Here is a 22,725-nt window from a genome sequence, read left to right on the forward strand (position 1 = left end):
CAAAAGTGTGGTTCTAAGGTTTCATTTTGAAGTTGCACTTAATTGGTCCTTCAAATGTCGTTCCACTATTTTAACAACTAGCAGTTTTCTACTGCCCTTGATCAAAAATCATAAAGGCATAATGCCTCTCTCAGCAGAATTCAAGATAACCTGTCATTGTCAGATGTCTGAGCAGTATTTCACGCCAGTAGGCAGTCAGATAAGACACTTTTAGAAAGGTATTTGTTTATAAGAGGCCAAAATACCATCTTTAAAAAAATTCATACTTGATTCAATACCTTAACCAAGAGATGCCTTCTCACTCCTTGAAAAAAGTCAAATTTTTATTCTAGATGTCTCCATGCTAAACACAAAGTTGCTCAAACCACCCTTCCCATCAATGTCACCATTCTAATTCTTAATGTGTAGGAGGCTGTGGTGTAAGATGAATGTTTTTTTCCACAGTTCCTAAGTCTTCTAATACCAAGTGTAAGCTACACTTTCTTTTGAGTTAGCAGTTATTTTAGCCAAAGTCTCAGAACAAACTCAGTGTCTAGACAGCTCTGTATCTGGGAGTATGCAAAGAAATAATCTGTGCTGATACGATCACTAAGAGAATAATTACTTAATGAGTTAACCATTTAAAATACAGCCAGTTTCTCAAAATGCAAAAAGCTCATTTAAAACTGGAATTAAAAGAGAAATGAATCATACTTTTATGATCATATTTTTAAAAAATAACTTGTCATACTAACGTGTTTACCCAAAAATAAGACATAGCCAGACAATCAGTTCTAATGCGTCTTTTGGAGCAAAAATTAATATAAGAACCAGACTTACATTATATTAAACGTGGTCTTATAGTAAAATAAGACCAGGTCTTATATTAATTTTTGCTCCAAAAGACACATTGGAGCTGACTGTCCGACTAGGTCTTATTTTCGGAGAAACACAGTAGTTAACCAAAAACATCCTTTAACCAAGCAAATGAAATATCAGCAATAGTCTACTCATAGAAGGTAGTTGGTTCTTACTGAATTAAAATCAGATTCCACCACCTTCAGTAACTACTTAGTATAACACACCTGTTAAATCAGATGAAATCAAATTTGAATTGCAGGCAGTTAATTTTAAAATAAGTATTACATGAACATTTACCAGCACAGACACATTTTTCTATGAAATATTTGCAAGAACTCGTTCACAGATGGAAGTGAATAAAACATCTATCTAAAAATACAGTATTTGGTAATGATAAAAATACTTGACACGACAAAGGGAGCACATCACAAATGAGCTTTCCCAATAGTCTTAACATACAAACAAGTATATCTTGTAAATATGAGTAATGGTGATACAGGAGAGTTAACATGTCCCTAGGTAGACCGAGAGGTCCCTGGTGGAACAAACAAAGACAGTCATATCCTAAAACTTCAGATTTTGAAATCACTCCTTCACTCCAGGACATAGTATAACAAGACCTTGAGGTTAATCATAAAATTCATTTTGGCCTGACAAATGGAGCTGATATGGTAAATAAAGAGTGGGTTAGTTTGCTAATTCCTCCAGGATGAGTAAGCAAAACCAACCTGGTAGAAGAATTTCTTTAGAAGGTGCCATTTCCCTTCTTCAAACAGCTCCCCTTCCCCAAGCAGGCAAGGGAAGGTATAAAAGTAAGAGCTTTTGCCTCAGTCATGGGGCACCCCCCATTCGGGACCCCCTCCTGCTCAGGAGCTGCAACCTCTTCTCTTGCCACTAATAAACTATCCTCTTTTTAAAACTTTTTGCCTCTCCCTGGTCCGTGTTTCCATTCTTAGGCTTCACGAGACAAGATCCCAGCCCACACTCAGAAACTGCTAGCAGATCCAACATCACCTACATCAATGGGTTTCCTGAGAAAACCTCAGTGCTAAGAAGCAGAGAGAGGCAAGTGGGTCCCTGAAATGAAAACGTCTTCTAAAGAAGGAGTTGTTAAGCTCAGCAGCCTCAAATAGCAGGTTCAAAGCCAATAAAGAGTTAAACACCTAGGCCAGCTCAGTAATGAATGCTTAGCAACTTTGGCCTTCGAATATCAAGTAGATAGCAGGGCTGGAGCAACTGCTAAAGGGATGACCTCCTTGAATCTCATTTGCATACCAATGAGATGTCACAAAGGCATTAAGTCTGAAACTGCAATGCTGTTTCTAATCCATGCTTTATTTTGTTGTGACATTAAGCAAACTGATTTTTAAGTAAAACAGAAATGATTCCAGCAATGTGGGCCTGGTGGGGAGGGGGGGAGTTGGGGGGGTAGTGAGGAAAGGGGAACAGTATGGATTATAAAATAGACTGGAAACAGCTATGCAAAGAACTACTGTGTCACTCTGTGAGCAAAACCAGCTGAAAGAACAATAAAATAATAACTTTCAAGGATATTTCCAAAGTGAGACCAGGTAAGTAAGTTGCTGTTTTTTGTCAACTGATATATGCTACTTGGGCCAAGAATCATGCAAGTCTATTCACAACAGACAAAACAATATGTCAATAAAATGAGCCAAACTCTCTCAAGTATATCTGTTACTGCCTTAGGCTGCTGACTCTTAAGGATGCAAAAAACCTGTTACAGTTTTGGGGTTGTTTTTGTTTTGTCTTATTATGTTTTAAGGAATTGTGCTTGCAAGTATTATCATTAGCTATTACTAAAGGAAATGGAGAACTTTTCCTCTACCACTGAGGAATGAAACTTCTTTTTAATGCACTGGATTGCATTACACATACAGCCAAGGCTACAAAAGAACAACGAAAAAACAGCATTGAAGTCAAGCTTTTGTGTCCAAGCAGTTACAAACTCAAAGGGCATTCCACAAATCTTGAATACTCAAGTTCTACCTATATTTAAAAAAGAAAAGAAAAACACTTCCAAGCTTCAAATATCACAAGTTCGTTTCTCTCCCAATCATGCATCAAATTCAAACCCAGTCACATTGCAATTAAGTGAAAACAAAACAAAACCAAAAAACTTGCTTTATGATTCCTCAAAAATGCAAGTTAGCCAGTTATGGTTTTCACTACAGTAATTACCAAAGAACATAAAGATTTTTACTCATTTCTGTCATAAAGACAGGCAAAATGAAAGTAAAGTTTTAGCTGCTTATTACTCAAATTCTTGAACCACATCTCCAAAGGCATAAAAAATAACTCTATTACTTTGTGATTTTGACAGAACCTCAAGTTAGTTATTCACCAGACCATATGAATCTACTTCGGGCAATGAAATCAATATTTCAGTAACTCTTCTTCCATGAAACAGGAAGCCTTTTAGTAATGCCCTTAGACCTGAAAATAGAAAAGGCAAGAAACCAGGGTCCAAAGCCAGAGGGTAATTGTGATTCAAAGACTCTTTTATGCAAATAAGACCCCTAATCAAGCTAATGCAATTTTCTACACTGTATCTTCCATTTATTTATTTACATTCAGCTGAGAAGCCCGAATCAGAAAACAGCAGATTTCCAGTTTCTTGATTCAACCTGTTTTGTGTAAGTACAGCCATGGAAAACTGTGTGACAGTCTATCAGACTCTAGTAGCCCACTCCCAGGAGTAAAATGATGCAAACTCAGAACATCCCAACATTCCAAAGTTAATTCCAACAAGTGGGAAATGACTTATGCAGTGGCAATACCCACATTAATTGGGCAGTGGTTAATTTTCCATTTCCTTTTGTTATCAGACTAGCCTGGATGGGGAAAGTCATTTCCATGAGGGGACGTCTGCACTGCTGCCATGACTCTGGAGGCACTCAATTTGCTTTCTGCTGACCTGGTTGCACACTCACGTTTTAGAAAAATCAAACCAGATTTGCCATCCACTATCAGGTATTTTCAGGGATACCTTAGTCTGGAGAAGCCTGGGTACTTCCACAGAATCACTATAACTATGAGTAAGGCAGGGGACAGGCCAGGAACTCAGAACGCCACAAGGAGAGAAATATAATAGTTGTTGGTCCAGCAGAGGGCTAAGAACACAGGTGGTAAAGTGAAACAAAGCTGAGTTAGCATCCTAACTCTGACACCTCCTGAACCACATCACCTTGGACAAGTCACTGATCAGCTTTGTGCCTGAATTTCTTCATCTGTGAAGTAAAGATAATAATAGTACCTGCCACCTAGAATTGGGGGATAATTGAGATATTATAAATATCTTATCCATGTCAGTTGTTATTAACAAATGCAAAAGTGAATGAAAAAAACTGTGAATGGTAAAGTTCTAAACAAATGCAAGGTCAGTACAAGCTGCACAACTATTATTAATATTGTCAAGAATTCCTTTTTAATAGTCTCCTATCAATTGACTGCTTGTTGACCAGCAGGAAGTTTGAGAGTGTTGTTTTTTCAGGATTCTTCACCCACATTCTCCTTTTCTCAAGTTTCTTCCATAAACATTATCATCCCTACAGTAAAAACGAGATAATAAAATAGCTTTGTAACTAACCATGTGTAGCATTATTATTCAAATAATGCAGTTTGGGACCTGCTTCTCAAACTGATGAACAGCAGTTACACCGAGAGTATTTTATCACGAGTTTTAGTAACCTCCCCATCTCTGACAGCCCCACGCCATTGCAAATAAGCATGCAATCTAAGAAAAAAGCATGCACTCTAAAAAAACTACACTTGCTATGGAAACAAAATTTCAAGATAGGTCCCCCAGTCTCTTTTCCAACCAAACTGCCACCTGATTCTCTGTACATGGAAATTCCAGAGATGTCCCAGAGGATACACTTGGAACAACTTTTAGGTGGGTCAATTTTAATTAAAGATTCTGGGGAACTTTTTAAGTACTTTGATCATTAAGTAATTGAAAATATGATTTCACATTTAAACACACACATTATGGAACAGACTGTAAAATTCACATAAACGTTAGGAGAAAAATACTCAGTCGTCAAAGAAATCTGGTTGATGCACATGCCCTCCCTGTCTTTGGGCTCTTCCAGCAAGCTCTGAGAGTATGAGACCATCCTCCTGTTCCAGTATGGGGATTTGTGTGGCTATATTTAAAAAGCCATGGTTATCAGCAAAAGCTGTGAGTTTAAATCTCAGTCTTGCCAAATTCAGGTCGGTGACCTTGGTTCAATTCCTACCTGTATCTTGTCATCTATAAAATGATGATACTAATATCCACCTCCTAGAACACAGTGGATGGCGGAACAAAAGTACATATGCGAGAAGTCTAATGCAACATATGCTCAATAAATCTTAGCCATTTTTTTCTCCCCAACCCTATTTCCCTTTTCCTACTTGTTATTCAGGATTTCAGATCATAATGATGCTTGGAACTCCACCAAACATCATCTAAAACTCCTCTAGAAGATGCTAAATCATTCCAGCATCCAAAACCTATTTGACAGCTCATTCATTCATCCATTCGGCAAATATTCACTGAGCATCTATTTTGTGCCGACACCGTCTATGAGTGAAAGGGCCCAGGAGACAAGCATAGATGTGCAAATATACCATTGCAGGTCATCGTTTCACAGATGAACTATTTTCTCTGACATCAAATGACTACAAAGCCTTCTTAGTTGGGGGAAAGAAGGGAAGAAACTACACAACATGCTGGAATTCCAGATACTTCCAGTGTAGTTTAATGGTCTCACCAGTGTTCACTAATATTCCGGGGTCCCAACTCAGTTCTCCTCAGGGATATTAATAATAACCAAGAGCTGTTAGTGAGGCCAAGAAAAAGAAATAAAAAGCCCACAGACCCAAACAAAGAAAAAGGCTTCCAGCAGCAAAGAGCCACCAAGAAGGCACTACAGGAACTTGGTCACCAGTGCTTTATCTGTACAGCCTGCCCTTTTATTCACTTTCCAGTTCAGTGGTAGACTCAGCACTCACAGACTGCTCCAGCCTGCCCGGAAATCTGCATGGAAGCAAACGATCAAAATGCCCTTTCATCTAAAGAATTGTAAATTAACTCTCTGCCTTTTTAATTACTCTCAATTACTTTCCCACTATTTAGAAGGACTTTTTTTTTTTTTGCATAACAAAATCCAACTCTAATCAATATATGCAGTATATCCCAGCTGATTAGTGCAATTCTTGTTCCACCACGATGCTGGAGTTGTGCCAGCCTTACCTACTAGCACACAATTAAACGTCTGGTAATGCCTGCTGATAGCCAGCAGGCCTCATGAATTAATAGGGGGGGAAAAAGGGATTCACATTTGCCTCCACCAGCCCCTAAGTGCCCTCACTCTCTCATTTGCTTGTAGACGCACAACGTGTGCCTGAAGAAATAAGGCATGGGACAATCACACAAACCCAAAAGGTACAGGAGCATAAGAAAAGGATCTCCAAACTCTAACTCATCATCTCCTCTTTTCAGTAAATCCTTCTAGAAATAAGATATCACTCCCCCCACCCTTTTTCAATATTGAACTGTGAGCACATCGTAAGTACAGAAAAGACTCAAGTATCTAGCTAGACTCACCTAAATCCAATACTATGAATTATGTTTAGTGTACCTTCAAGCCAATTTTCAATAAACACAAATCACTTAATAAAAAATTAAGAGCATTATACATTTCTCATGCTCCCATGGATTTGGTATTAATGATATTTTGTTTGTTAAGCTCACAGAATGACAGTGTCTTAAAAGACAGACACAGCCCTTTCCAATTTCCATTCATTCAAAAACAGTCATTGAACATTTGGATAATTTGACATTCCCAAGACACACACCTGTTTACATGCTGATTTTACCCGCATGCCCCTCAAATCATGCTTTAGCGCACAGTAATTAAAAAAACAAGGTATTTGGAATTTTACAAAACTTGCATTTTAATCTATTGTACTACTACCGTGTTTCCCCGAAAATAAGACCTAGTCGGAAATCAGCTCTAATGTGTCTTTTGGAGCAAAAATTAATATAAGACCCGGTTTTATATTATAGTAAAATAATACCTGGTATTATATTATATATTTTATATTACATTATATTACGTTACATTACATAAGACCGGGTCTCATAGTAAAATAAGACTGGGACTTATATTAATTTTTGCTCCAAAAGACACATTAGAGCTGATTGTCTGACTAGGTCTTATCTTCGGGGAAACATGGTAACTGCCAGGTAACTCCATGCATTTAGTTACACACACACAAGCTTTTGTAGGTAGCAGACACTGTAAATTTGATCCTTAAAGGTGATTCTCTTGCCCACAATGGTTAGAAGTAGGTAAGCAGTATCTCGGGCATCTCCATGTCTCAGTATACACTAGAATGCTGTGCTAATTTTCATTTAGAATAACAATAGTTACAACACAGGTGTATATGAATAATTTAAATTTTAAATATAAATTAGAAAGGCTCCAGGAATCCTCCAAATAACATTCTCATGTACATATTCTATGCTTTCCCGAGACAGAAAAGACTCAGCACTTAGATGGGCTCCCCATCTCCCAGGATATTTTACCTTTGACTGTGAACATCAACCTCCATGAGTATGTACCACTTGGTACACAATTCTTTGGCCAGAACCTCCTCTAAAACAAAGTGGTGCTACTAGAAGGAAACCAGACATTTGGACATATCCAACATACTTTCTTGGTGTCTTCACCATACTCACTGCAAGTTTATAGGAAAGATCCACAGCTCTGACAGTACCTGGTTATCAGAACCTGGATTTACAGAATAATCAAGAACCCGAGTATGTATGTCTGGAGGATCTTTCCTTCAACTGGAAAAATGTGGACCTCAAATATACTATATCCCATCAGTATCAGAATCATAATGCAGTCCTAACACCTCAGGGATATTTTTCAATATTTGGTCATAGATGCTCCATTGTGAAAGTCAATGATACACTATTCAAATTGAACATAAACAAATATGGTCATTCATTTTTAAATAGTAAACGCTGGTAAGATCCAGCAATAATAATATGAGTGCCAGATCAAGATTAATGTTATGTCCCTGAACCCTGGCAATGGTGTGTAGTGGGGGAAGAGACACAGCACAGGTAATTTAATTGCAAGGCAGATGACATTCGGTGTCATAATAGTGATACAAACTGTGGTAGGGGCCTGAGAGCAGAGATATGAAAAAGCAATATAGGAGGTAAGTTTAAGCAAATCCTTAGGATAGCGTAGGGCTCCAAGTAGTGACTACAGGATTTGGAGAGGGTGGGGAGATGGAAAGGGGCCAACAGGCAACAAGGAGAGCAAAAGGTAAGAAGGCGGACTGCAGAAGGTGAGAACCCCTGGGACACTTCTCTGGATATTCCAAAGTCTGGAAACGGTAGTGATCTTATTTGGTATCTTCACTAAAGAGCTGATATTGTCAGAGGTGTAACTCTGGTTGGTATTGGACTGAACCTATTGCCCAGAAACTTTTAAGCTTTAACATTTGCCCAACATCTCCATAAATAGGGTGGACATTTGGATCTTCTCTAACTCCAGTCCCATTCCATCTTCCCTGTAGCTTCCTCTCTGATGCCTCTCTTCAAAGCAGTGCTGAGGGAGAGGGTCAAACTCTAACTTTCAGGTCATCATGTATTTAAAAGAAAATACATTTCCCATATGCCCTCACTCTTGCCTCTCTTTAGGAAATTTGATGTACAAAAACTTAAAGTTAAAAAACAGATAAATTAAGGAGAAATAAAATACTCTTTATAAAAGAATGTGCTGTAGGATCTGCTTCAATAGAGAGTTTTCCTTAATTGAATGCATTTAAAATGTGATTTGTTTTGAAAAATGTGATTTACACTCACGTTTAAAAACATATCTAGCATATAAAAGCAATCTAGGCTTATTCTCTTTGATGATCATAGCAAGCACTGATGAGCTGTATGAAAGTGGCAAATTTCATAAAATACCTGTATCTCCCTCTCACTCTTTGGAGAGGAGGTATAATATGTTATTAATCCTATCTATTTAACAGAAATATAGAGAATATAAATTAAACAGACTGTATGCATTGCTGAATACAACTTGGGAATAAAATGATTAACACAAATAATTACACATACAAAATCTACGCTATCAAAGTAAAAGATTATCTAATTATTGGATAATTCAAGGAGATCTAGAAAATTAATTTAACAATATAGTATGTTTTCATCTTACATTTCCCAATCAATTACCTAGATTGCAGTTTCCTCATTGTAGTAGTTGTCTCCTGGATATAAATGAAAAGTATTATTGTCCCGTTATTAACCCAGGGACTTCCAAGCAGACGATGTCACTTAAACTCAATAAAAGATGCTGATGCCATCTTTCTAACATAGGGTCACACATGCATTATGTCCTTTTCTGTGCCTATCTAAGTAAGCATCATTCAGTTGAGAAAGATAACTTTTGAAGGGGCAGGCACTACATTTGTTTAATACGCTCCAAGCAAAATCAGTCCAAAGCAATAAGAGCACTCAGTACATTTCTGCCAACAATGACATGGATTTGAAGACTCCATCAGAAAGACTAGCAATGTAATGTGTACTTAGTTCACGCAGGCTGTGAAGGATCCACTGTGACTACAGTAAAGATGAAATGCTAGATTACTTTAAACAGCTCCTACTTAGAACATACTGATGAAGATAAGGAATTAAGAAATCCTATAACTCTAGCGGTTCAAATTAATACCAGTACAGGAGGCAGCTAAAATTTAAATTGTAAACAGGTAGTGACAAATCCTCAAGGATTCAGTGAACCGTGTTTCTCCCTCCCTCACTTGTTGTCAACATTCCCAAGTTATTTCTTTACTAATTGCAGTACTTTCAAGCGTTTGTAATTATCAAACGCAATTCAGAAAGACATATATCCCACAACAAGGATATTAAAAAAGAATTTCCCAATCTCCTGGATAAATGGAAACTTTCCCATGCCAACAATCTGGAGTAAGAAGGATCTTAAACCATCAACCATAAAAGTAAAATGGACACAGAGAAATGTGGATCTATATGTAAACCTACTATTAGATAAACATAACACAGATCTAATAGTTATAAAGAAATTAATCTCACAAATTACTTTGAAAATGCCAAAACAAAAATCTCACAATTAATATTTGTACCTCCCTCCCCCCACCAAGACTTGCTTTTTCAGTGATACAAAGCCTGGACTGATGCTTTGGTGACACTTTAGGATGTTGGGAAATATCATGAGCTCACTCCATGAAAATGGCCATCAAGGGGAGATGCAACATCATCCTAATGAGTTGCAAAATAAAAAAAAGAAAAGCACACATCACAAGTCAAGAAGCGCAAAACGGCAAACGGTCAAGTTCCAACAGCTAAAAAGATCCAAGACATTATGAGTTTTTAATGAGTGAAACATGCCATGAGAAAGAGACCTTCTGTCAATAAATCCAAATCCTGGTTCACTAATTAAACCATTTAATACAGTGTCTGAATATGTAGACACCAGACTTCAACATTTCTTAATTATATTCAATTCCAGGCATATTTTTCCATTTAATTGACATTCTGAAATGCCTCTATAGTTCTATCAGATAGGTACCAAATTCTCAAGGGATATTGCTACAGACTTCTGAATTCTGATTCATCTAATTGAAATTGTTATTATGAAACTTTTTTTGAAATGTAGGAAATATTCATGCCCCACTTTCTCCATAACTCCAACATGAGTCGTCTGCATTTGGCCCACTTTTCATGTGTACATTTCTTTACAGTGAAGCTCTCTACAGCCAGGTCAATCTGATGAAACTATAACTACAAACTCCAGACTGGCATGGGACCATGCCACATGAATCACACAATACACTGCTCAACCAGTCACAGCACCAACTACCATCAATTAGCCACCACTTAGTGCCAAACAGAGAATTTCAAACTACAGTCTTAAAAACAGACTTCAGATGCCCTAAATATTAATCCCATACTTAGACATTTTAAAAAAAACATGTAGATCTCTAGGTTTCAAAAAAGACCAAGATATCCCTCCTTCCAAGATACAGCCTCCTTCTGCTTTTGAAGAACACACGCACACACGCACACAAACACACACACACACAGTGCTTATCTGATAGAAAAAATGACATTTATACTGGCATTAAGCAGGCATTAAGCACATTTGTCATTAGATTGAGTCAGTATTATCTGGCATGATTTCAGATGTTTATAAGTGTTACATAATGTTCAATGATATTTAGTAGTATTAGTAATTTGGGGTTTATTTCAAAATGTGAAATGTCATAGCTGCTCCAGCATGCTCACTTTTTTAACCTTCCACAGTACTGAAAAGGCTATAATTTTTATCAGATTGCTTGGAATTTAATTTAGTTGAAGTCCTGAAGTTACAATTAAACCTCCAGTTAACCTTTCTTATCTGTACCTCATTCAACAGCTGGGCTTATCTCTAACATTAAAAAAAAATAACTGAAATATTATTTGTAGCGGCTTTGCACAGTACAAGTATCAGCAAGTCATGGTAAAACGTCCAAAGTAAAAGTTCTAGTCTTTTCACTCACCTTCCGGAAGCTAGTATTACTAGGCGTACCATTTACTTGACTTTTCTTCATGTTAAAAAGCAAGCAACAGACCTGAATGCTGAATTCCTAAAGGACAGAACACCTTAGAGTTCTCTCTGTGCCAAAGCTAACTCTGAGATTCATAACTAAGCCTCAAATAGAGGAAAACAGAGAACTCAGACCATGCCAAGTACCTCATTCTGGAGGAATGAAGTTTCTTCCCTGTGTGGGCCAGAAGCATGCCTGCCAAACTCAGTAGGTTCCTTCCACCTTCAACATTAAACAGTGCTGTGATTTTGTTTCCCTCAAATGTATATATTAGCCACAGCTAGACTGTGAACTCCCTCAGGACAGGATTCTTTTTATTTTATTTATTTATTTTTATGCAATGCATCCCTTGTAATCCCCAAGAATGAAAAGAGAATTGCACAAATATTGATGAATTACTTCAAATTCATTCTCTGAATTCATAATTACATTACAAACAGACGCCACCCCTCCCCCCCACACACACACACACAAATAAGAATCCAATATGAAAAGAGGAGGAATATCTGTTCCTGGAGATATCTAAAACTTTCCAAATTTCATTGACTGGCACCCAGAACATGCTATGATTACTATCTGGAGAAGGAACTGAGAGAAACTAGAGTGAAACTGAGGCTAGATCCAGGAATGTTAGCCACTGGCAACACTGAGAAAAATCGCAGGAGGTAGGAAGCCAGGAACCTTCCTGGTCACCTCCTTCAAGGTCAGTCCAGCTCAACGTCAACCCACGATAGAGACCAGGGGTGACAGTAACAGCAGGAGAATGAAGAACATGTGTTCTTGACTTCCACTCACATTCCCTGAGGTCTAAGAGCTTTGAACAGGAGGACATTCTAATACCAGACCTGATGTACAGCCTTTGTAGCCATGCTCCTTGGCCCAATAAAATTATCTGCAAGGCTTCAAAAACTACTGATGCCAAGGTCCCACCCCCAGAGATTCTGACTGAAATGGTCTGCATGCAACTAGGGCATCAGTTGTTTTAAAAGCATGTGGGTGATTCTAAAGTGCAGTCAAGGTTGAGAATTGCTTTAGGATCACTATTGGGAGCTTTGGGTGGTGTGAAAAGCCTCAGGTTAACTGTGAATAGGGAGTGCCATAAACAACCCATTAAATTTTATGAAAACAGCAAAACTGAATGATTCTTAAAAGGATCCCCTCAAAAGCAGCTTATCTGTGTTGATACCCTTTTCCATACTACCAACAGTCAACTACAAAACCCAGAATTGTTGACATAACCACTAGGAAGCCAGTGTGTGTATATGTAGGGGAGAAAATGGGAGCAAACATGTAGTTCCCAGACACATTTAAAACACCTAAAGGTCCTCTCTGAAGTGCTGTTGGGGGGTGGGAGGGGGGGGGCGGAGGAAAGAAGCATAAAAGGATAATGGAGAAAAGCGCCTGAATAAATTCTGGTGTCTTCCCAAAAGATGTCTAATATTCTGACAGCCTATTTGGCATGTTCCATGTATATGTTCTTTCAAAAAGGATCTCTGTCCTAAAGAAATGAAAGAATTACTTTTGTGGTGTCTTGCCTACATTAGCATTCCACTAAGAATTATTAAACTGGTTTCTATACACTTTCTGCTCCCCCTAAAAGTTCACTTCAGCTCATAGTAATCTCTCCCTCCTCCAACCCTGTTCACTGACACACTTTTGTCAATTTGCAAATAAGGCCATGTGTTGATTTGTAGTTTGCACACATGAGTATCCCCCATCTTCCCAACAAAACAGAAAGTACACAGAAGCAAAGGATGTATTTTGTTTTCACAAAGGATACATTTGAATTCTGCCCACTTCCTTGCAAAGGAGGTAGGTTTAGTATTACTGAAAGTAAATTGTTTTTAAACGAATTTTTTAAAGAGATAAAAGAAACAAAGAAAAATAAAATAGAAAAAAATGAAAGTGAAGCTTTTTAAGAAAAACATTAATGATTTAAATTGTGACTTTACAAAATGAGAACAAAGGGATAAATTTAAGACATAAAAGAAAGGCGAGAGTTAATTAAACAAATTTCCTTTATTAAATAGAGGCTAGAATCCACAGTCTTGGAACCCTGAAAGATCAGAAAGATAACATATTAAAACCTGCTCCAGGATCCCACTCAAGGTCCCTGTACAACTTTTCTGTCCAGGCAAGGCAACACTTATAACGCAATGTCTAAGGAAGGAAAGTCACACAGCCCCTCCCTCCCAAGCCCTCCACCTGGACCTCCACATTCATACATATCTATCCAGTGAAGGAAGGACCATCTCTGATTATATGAAGAGTTTGATCATTAACTTTTGAAATCTGTTCTCCATTTTCTCTGACCATCATCATGCCAGTAAATTCATTCTCCAGTTGTCATCCCTTCTGCTTCAAACAAAAATATCTCAATTCTAGGACCAGTTAAAATTAAGACTAACCTGAGAATGCCATTCCATTTCAGAACTACTAGAATGGGTCATTTGTCACTGTTCCACATAACTGATAGCCTATTTTGGTAAACCAGAAACTGGCTCAAAGCCACTAGACAAGTGTCAAAAATGTTCTCAATAAATTCAATCTGTGGCATTAAGCTGAATCTTTTTATTTTTATTTTTTTTCCTTTAGGGGAAGCCAAGCTTCCTTCAAATTATTCTTAGACAGGAACTGGGGGGAAATGAGGCAATGTAAAGAAAGAAAGAAAAATCTTATTAAAGGAGTAGATATTCTTCGATTGACAGAAAATTCAGTAATTGACAGAAAAATCATTAAGTTTGAGAAACCTGTAGGATCAAACTGACCAAAGCACAGACAAGATATTTACACTCAGAGTCTTTCCAGAGGAAGCTGCCTAGGCCACAAGTATTTATTTTGTGCCTATTAGGCAGGAGGCACTGTGGTTGTCCTCAAGAGGACAGGCTATAAAACAGACCCAACCCCTACAGTGGACAGAAAGATGTGTGTAATAACATAGTCAACAATTAGAGATTGAAGTGTTTCAGCAAATTTTATGAACAAGCAAAAATATACACAGGAATTGTGTTTCTGCCTTCAACTTTTTAAGGCGAATATCTGTTCAAATCTGGGGCTCCGTCATCTGCAGGAAAAGATTGGGGAGGAAATGCATCCTTCCCTGTAAATCTGTCAGATCACCTTTCTTTTAAATTTTCATTCCTTCCCAGCGGTTCTCACAATCAGCAAAGACAATGATTTCATCAATAGTCCTTCCTCAGCAATCAAAAGAAATCAATCCAAATGGACTGGCCCACCTGATCCCATCAGAGGATTCCCCACTCAGTGCTCCTTAAGAAGGAAAAAAAAACTAGGAAAGACCCACAATGGAAGAAAAATTCCCAATATTACCCTTTTCCTCTTGCCCCAGAGGAAAAAGTCAACCCACCTAACTAACTGGACAAATGTGGAGTATCATGAAATGCCACACCCAACTCTACAAATAGTAAGGTAAAGCCACCTTGGTCCTATTTGCATTGAGCTATTAATATAGCCTAACAATACACCCATAGGAAGCACTCTTCAGACCAGCTGGTAATGACTAAATATCCTCTTTTCAGTGGTAATTGCCCACTTCTTTTTATTTGACATAATTCATCAGTCAGATGAGAGCAGGTCATACTGCAGCGAAGAATAAAGCAAGGATAACATAACCTGACACATCAAAATGTTCTTATGTGAGCTGCCTGAAGTGCTGCTGCTTCACAAAAAGCTATGAGCTGGCAAAATAACCATATAGCATACAGGTCAGTGGGCATACACTCTGTTTATTGCTACTCATTTCATTTTTTAGTAGCTCAGCACAACTATAATTGCTACTTAAGAGAGAGACTGGGTCCTGACTTTTTTTTTTTAAATCCCCCAAAATGACTGTGCCAGGAACCAGAATAAATAAAATTTGGAAAAAGCATAGGGGGTTGATAGCCAGTCACTGGGCAACAAACACTGGCTGTGAAAATCCTGCAGTTACAAGAGATGGAGCCAGCCCAGCAGCTGACCGATTTCTGATCTCTGAGCCAGCTGCCTTTCATGTGGAGTTCTCTGTGTGGTTCAGATATGAAGACATTAAAAACTGGACAGTTCTGGGAACTTTCTCATCCCAGTGCACTGTGCATAGAAATTGGCTCCAGCAACATTCATTATCCAAGTTCCAAAAAGGCAACAAGGATTCATGATTAAATATCTGTATTCGGTTTAATTCTAAAAGACAACTTTCCTCCTTGTAAAAATGTTAAAAAACCCTTCCCCCACTCCAACCCTGTTAGAAGAAAAGCACATCAAAGAGCTCAAGTTATTGTGCATTTTCTGTCTTTGTCTCTTGGCGCCCTGGTTTTCTTGGCTGTTCTTTATTCTCTCACTGCTCAACAACTCCAATTTAGAAAAAGAAAAAAAAAAAAGCAGGAGCAGTTGGCTCGGTGCAATTTCCAGGATTCTGCAGAATCTCAATCTCTCAGTCGCTTTTCCCTCATTCTCTTTCCTCCATCCCCTCCCTTCTTTTCCTTCTCAGATTCAATTCTCCACGTCACAAACCAGAACATGACTCAAACATTCGATAAACGTTAAGATGAAGTTCAGTGCCTGCCGGAGGAGGCAAAAGCTGGGCTCTGTTTGATGAGTTCTGAGAAGTGGGCACCTCAGTTCTCAATTCCTAGATCGCAGGCTTCCCCTCTTCCACCACCCGAACTTGCCGCCTGAAGCAGAGGCAAAGTCGTCTGCAGTGTTTCTGATGGGTTCCCATTCTCTGCATTTATTTTAATTCGGCCCGGGCTCAATCAGAGAATCTAATCCTAACAACAAAGCCAGGAACACAAATCCACCGTGATGAACTGCTTGGCCTGCTCCCCCGCCCCCTTCCTCCCACCGCCCCCGACTTGCCTTTGAAAAGACAAGTGTTGGGGCCAGAAAATTAATACGTCCAAGACGGAGAGGAGAAAAGCGGCAGATTACCAGTGGCCAGGAATGGTTTAGGTTTCGTTGTTTGTTTACGTGTATTTTTTAAGCACCAAGGACCCATACGTGTGAACCCAAGGTGGTCAAGACCCTACCACCACCACCACCACCACCACCACCGTGCGTAGCACAGCCTAGGAGCTGTCCAGACTGCTCTCCCCATCCCCCTCTCCCGTCTGGCTGGGGCCTGGGTGAGTGGGGGAGGTTCGCGCGGGTTTGTCTGACACTTGTAAATGGAAGTGGGATCCAACTTGGAAAACAAACGCGCCGGAGTCTGGGGGCGGGGAAGAGGAGAGCAGAGAAGGAGAAAAGACCTCCATCATTAGCCCAGTCCCCGCTTCCCTCCCTCGCTCCCGCCGCCGCTGCTGCAGGTTCGCCCAAACCAGAAGCGGAGTCCCAGTTGGTGCGCGGCGGCTGTAAGCGGGAGATCCCGGCTGAGGCGCGGAGAATCCGCCAGAAGCAGCGGAGCCACTGCCACCGACCGCCCACACTCTGGGCTGCAGGCGCTTCTCCCTCCCAGGAACCTCTGCTAGCCCCCCCACGGCGACCTTGTCAGGTTTCTGCGGCCTCTCTTCTTCCTCACATCCATTCGGCACCCCTTTCCACTGCCTGGTTTGCCCCCGTTATTATACGGAGCTAAGGTTTCAGGATGCCACCACCAACCGCACACGTCCCGGGAGCCCCACCCTTTCCTCTCGCCGCAGGCTACTTAAGAGGCTCCTTTAGCTCGAAGCCTATCTCCCGCCACCCCCACATCTTTGCCCCAAGCGCCCGCCCACCCATTAGAGTGGAGCGGAGAAAAGTGAACAATAAAAGTTGCTTTCCGCGAAGCCTAATTGTGGTCAATGTTTAACCATCTCGGAAAGCACACGCGACAAAAGTCAGCGGAAGAGGGAAGGAAGGAATACAGACCACAGCACTGCTAAAAATACCCGCGCTTGCCACCTCGCGCAAGCTGGGGGGGCCAGATGCACTTTAGCTCAGCGACCCCCACTGGCGGAATCCTGGCGCGCAGTGCGCGCCGCACGAAGACAGTCCCGGCCACCTCCGTTGCCTACCCGCCCGCGCCCCAGACGTCCACCACGGCCCCGCACCCACACTGGTCCCAGCGAGGTGGTCGGTCCAGACCCGCCCGGGAAGGGACCCAAAGTGCCGAGCAGGCCTGCCCTCGTGTTCCCTTCCCGCGACCCAGAGAGGGCTGCAATGCAACCCCAGGACAGTCAGGCCAACGCTGCTTTCTTTTCAAAGACAAGCAACCTTCACTCATGCCCGCCAAAAATCATGCATTCTTCCAAGACATTCCGTTTCCCTGTCCCTGTCAAGATAGCAAGGAAAAGTCCCTCCTCTTGCCATGCCGCAAAAGGGTCCATTCAGTCTGAGGGCCGTTGCCATTCAGTAAATCTCACTCTGTCCATGACCCCCGCAAGCCGGAATCAAGCGTGGAACAGACCCGTAGAATGACTGGTAAACCTTTCCTCTCCCTGGCCAAAGTGCAGCTGGGTTCCCTGCTCCGCCTGAAGCCTAGCCAAGAGACGACCCAACTTGTGCCTCCGGGTCCCTCAAGTGCATCCACGGCCCTATCAACATCCCCACTGCGCCTCACCGGCACCGGCTACCAAGCAGGCTCGCCGCCTGGACCCTCTCATCCACCTGCACCGGCGGCCGGGGCTGGGAGGAGGGCGGGGATAGATGCACCGATCCCAAGCCCCACGCACCTCCTTCTCCAATCCTCATCTCCAAACTTGGACAACTCTTCATGCCAACCTCCCGACTACCGCCGCAGGGCAGAATCTCCTTCCCCTCCTGGCGGCGACGGTGGCTCGAAGCCGTGTCGAGGCAGGAACTTTACAAGGTGAAAAGTTTCCCCCACGCGCTCTGCCGGCTCTCGCCTTCCCGAGCACACCTCGCAGCCCATTTGCAACCAGCAGCTGGAGCTGTACTCCGGACAGCGCGCTCCAGCCCATGCACCCGGCAGCCAAAAAAAAAAAAAAAATCACGCTAAAAAATCCCCTACGCACCCTTGACTCCGCCGGCGATCCACGGCTCCACCAGGCGCTTCCCCCGGGGGTCTTCCTCTGCGGGTGCTCCTGCCCAGCGCGAGCTGACCACCCAGCCGCTGCCGCCGCAGAGCTCGCCGCGCGCTCGCCGGGACTGGAGCAGCGAGCAGAGCAGAGGCGCTCGGGACGCCGCCGCTGCCACGGGGGCTCGCAGGCGGAGGAGGGAAGCCGGGAGGAGGAGAACGGCAGCGGGAGGAGGGGCACGGGGGCGCGAGATCCCAAGCTGCAGCCCAGATTACAGCGCAGCCTGCCGGGAGAAGCGCCGACTCTCCAGTCGGCTCCGAGTCTGCCGCTGCCGCCGCTACTGCTCACCGCCTCGCTACTCCCAGCTCCCCATCGCAGCCGACGCCGACGCACGGCCAAGCCCCTCTCCCTCGTCTCCCCCTCTCGCTTCTCTCTCGCTGTCTCCTCCTCCCAAACCGCGAGAGAAAAGGGCGAGGGGGAGAAAAACCTCGGCGTCCGGGATGACTAGCGATCTCGGAGCGCGGCGCAGGGGAGAGGGGGCGGGTGGGGAGGAGGACTGTGGGGGAGGCGAGGCGAGCTGGAGGGCGCTCCCGGCGCCTGGCCTGAAGCTGGACTAATTTTAGAGCTCTAGTCTTTCTCCACCGGTCTCTCGGGGCTCGAGGATAACACAACGTGCCTTCCTGCCGCGGGGTAGAGCGTGGTGCGGACTTCAGAAAGCGCACAGACACAGCTTGCAGTCCCACCCGCACCACAGCCCCGCGCAGAGGTTGAGCACGTGTTACTCTCCTAGGACAGGTGAGGAAACTGAGGCATATCGAGGTGAAAATGGCTTCTCTTAAGATCCCAAACGTTAGTTTCAAGTGTGGAGATTAAACCATCAAATGTGTTCCAAATGTGCTACTCCTTTCCCACATATTTTTGGACCCTGGGTCATCCGACAACCTTGTGGGGAAGGGAGGAGCATTAGACTAAAATGATAACGTGGCGTATTCTCTTCCCTTCTCTGCCCCAAATCGTTTTAAACATTTTTGTGAATATGGAGGAGAGGCACTGTGAAGGGAATGAGTGATTGATTTGGCGCTTGCTTGATGATTTGCAACTCCAACCTGCCAGTCTGCCTGTTCCAGTTAACTTCTGCACCCACACCCCTCCCCCGACTCCCCTAGACCACCCCGCCGGGCGCGCGCGCGCGCGCGCGCACGCACACACACACACACACACACACACACACACACACACACACACACACACACACACACACACACACCCTACTTCAGCAGAGCCTGCACTCCTAGTCCACCGCATCTCCACCCCCTCCCAGTTCTGTGTATCCTTGCTCTTCTGCTTTTCTTATTATTCCTCTCAAAGCAGAAAGGTAGTCTTAGCACCACCACCACCCCCCAGCAGCTTCCAACCCGACCCCCACCGCCACCCCCCACAGAGCAATGCACAGCTGTTGCTAAAGCAGGCCTGCAAGCAGGCACTTTGCCTCAGATGCTCTCTCCCAGGCAGTTGCTTCCCAACTCAACATTTGGTACGTGGGGAAAGGTGTTGCTGATCTATTCTCCTGAAGAAATCCTTAAGTTTTGAACAATGAACTTCTCTTTGGGGTGTGAGGTAGGGGTTGCTTCTGGGGGGCTTTATGCTCAGCCAATGGAACCAGCTCTTTGAAGAGCCAATTCAGTTTACCTTTCCATCCTTCCATCTTCTAGTCTGGGGCCTCTGCCCTGTCCAGCTGCACAATGGCCCCACCACTCCCCACAGGTGGAAAGTTCCCTTAGAAAGCCTCCAGCAGCCTTGCTGCCTTGATTGTGGCAAAAAGCATGGCTTGCTCTGGTCACTCTACCCTGAGAGTTTGATGTGAATACTAAAGAACAGTGACAGCTCCCCATTCATCAGCTAATTCCAGGCAATCAGCATGATGTTACCTAAGGCTTCTTTGTCAGAAGGACTTCATTGTCTTGTAAGGCCAGAAGATGGGTCTGGAGTGAGGGGAACCACACCAACAAGGCTAGGAAGACTTACCTGCTCTCCAAAATGTTATCATTGGGATAATTTTATTCTGATTTTTGTATCAGCAGCTTTCTAGGGCATTGAAAAGTTTATTACCATGTAAATGTGTCCCTGGCATGGCATTTTCCTTGTGACCAATGGAATACAGTTAATTGTGCATCAAAAATTTTAATGAATCCATATATTTCCCACCTGAGTGCTTCTGTGGAAGTACTGAAACAAGTTGGTTCCTGAAACCAAGTTCTTTGGCTAGAGTCAGCGGGTGGTTGTCTGACCAGTGGGATACTCAAGGTGAGTGTGCTGGCAATGAGACAGGGTGTGGGGACAGAGCCCCAGAGAGCGGTTTCCAGGCTCTCAGCCTCAAATAGAAAGGTGCTGGCTCAGGTAGTAAATGGCCATCAACTGTGATTGGATGGCCATCAGCTGTGGCTAGTTGGCCGTCAGCTGTAACCAGTGAGCCATTGGCCACTAATATAACTGCCGTGGCTACACTAGCAGAAAATGGGGGCTAGCAAGAAGATGGTGGCTGAGCTAGCAAGCGCGGATTGCAGTTAACACAGCGAATCACAGCTAGCAAGTGAGGCTGTTTGGCAGAGGGCAGTGGATGGCAGGTTGCGGATCGTGTGGCTCCTGCTTACTTTGTCTCCAACCCAACCACCAGCGAGACTATAGTGGTATGACTCGCCATCTATGGCTCCGTGGGTGTTCCCTTTTGGCCTCACCATATGCTGCGTTCTTATGTGGGGAGCAGGACTAGAGACCCCGCCTGACACCCTGCGTGACACAGGGCATTTTCTATCTTCTGCCAAGGAAGATGGCCAGGTGAGTGTAGGTGTGGCCACTGCTGCTGGTGGTGGTGATGCTCCTGATTCCAGCTCCCAGAATGTTCTCTCAAGCCTAATAAGGCACCGAACAGGTTAAGTACAAAAATCTATCTAAATTTCATCCTCCGCTATTCCTAGGTATTACACTGATAACGAAGTAAACAGTCTTTACTCGGAGGGCAGTCACAAGCCATTACAACCTGTGGGTAAGAGACTTCCTGTGAGGATGATAAAGTGGCTTACCTAGTCGGACACCCCTCTGGTCATTTAAGATTTGCATAGCACTTAATACTCATTTAATACCGATTTTAGAAGACAATTTAATTTGTTTTAAGAGTGCCTATTGGGGGCGGCCGGTTTGCTCAGTTGGTTAGAGTGCAGTGCTCATAACACCCAGGTCACCGGTTGGATTCCCACATGGGCCAGTGAGCTGCGTCCTCCACAACTAGATAGAAAACAATGACTTGGCTTGGAGCTTATGGATCCTGGAAAAACACACTATTCCCCAATATTCCCCAACAATTTTTTTTATTAAAAGTGCCTATTGTGTGCTAGTACTGTGGTAAGCACAGAATTGATAACACAGTAAGCTTTATGACAGCAGAGAATCTGTTTCTCACATTTACATTTCTATTCCCAGTTCCTTACACAGGACCTGACACACTCAATGAATATTAGCAAATACCTAAATATCCAAAGAATGGACAGGTAATGAAAGCTAGAGAATCTTCTGTTAGACCCAATGAATATGATACATAGAACATTGAAGTCCTTATAGGAAAAGAGCCCCCCCCCCAAAAAAAAAAGAAAAGAAAACCTATGAATCTATAATACAACATTACTTGCTCTATAACATCTCCCATGCTCCACTTTAGATCCTCTGGGCCTCACCCATCTTTTTCAGCCACTGCAGGGACAACCTGTTCTAAATGGCTCCAACCAGCTTTACATAGGGTAATCTGACAGTGCTTTTCCCTAGGCCTCTCTCACATTTCTCCACCCACTCAGAGGCTTCTTAGCTAAAGTTTTGGTGCAGACTAAAACCCAGAAAGAAGCATGAGGGATTAAGCATCCTGTGGTAAATCTTTGACCAGTGGGAGATGGGAGTCCATGGATAAATGTTTCTCTTTCCATCCTCTAACAAAGGATCCTGAAATGTGTTACACAGTGGCTCCTGAGGTGGTTTTCACTGAATTAAGCAGCCAGTTGCCTGAAGCAGTGGCCAGTTTGATAATAACACATCCTTGCACTGGCTGTCCGTCCTTTGTTGGATCCCTCCGTCTGTCCCTCACGCGCTCCCTTGGATCACACTCCCAAAAAATGTACTTTCAATAAGTCCTTGTATCAGGCTGTGTGTGTTGTCTGGCTATCCTAGCCTAAACACCTCCCGTTAATCCTAAACATTTATATCAAGAAATAGTCAAATGATTTTTTTCAAAATGACC

General features: G+C 42.7%; 1 protein-coding gene across 5 annotated transcripts in view; it reads right to left on the reverse strand.

Annotated features, from left to right (window-relative positions):
* FAT3 (FAT atypical cadherin 3) overlaps positions 1-18,913 on the reverse strand; it is a 634,277-nt gene extending 615,364 nt beyond the window's left edge. For 2 of the 5 annotated variants that reach the window (XM_019737552.3, XM_074335615.2), the window contains exon 1: positions 18,441-18,912. The gene's annotated coding sequence lies outside the window, so the exon portion shown is untranslated. Of the gene's footprint in view, positions 1-18,440 lie in introns of all 5 variants that reach the window. The other 3 variants (XM_019737551.3, XM_074335613.2, XM_074335616.2) reach the window with 2 other exon arrangements.
* Between the last annotated feature and the right edge of the window lie 3,812 nt (positions 18,914-22,725).

This window comes from Rhinolophus sinicus, chromosome 14 (genome assembly GCF_057876585.1).
Source record: "Rhinolophus sinicus isolate RSI-liver-muscle chromosome 14, RSI-T2T, whole genome shotgun sequence".
Lineage (NCBI taxonomy): Eukaryota > Metazoa > Chordata > Mammalia > Chiroptera > Rhinolophidae > Rhinolophus > Rhinolophus sinicus.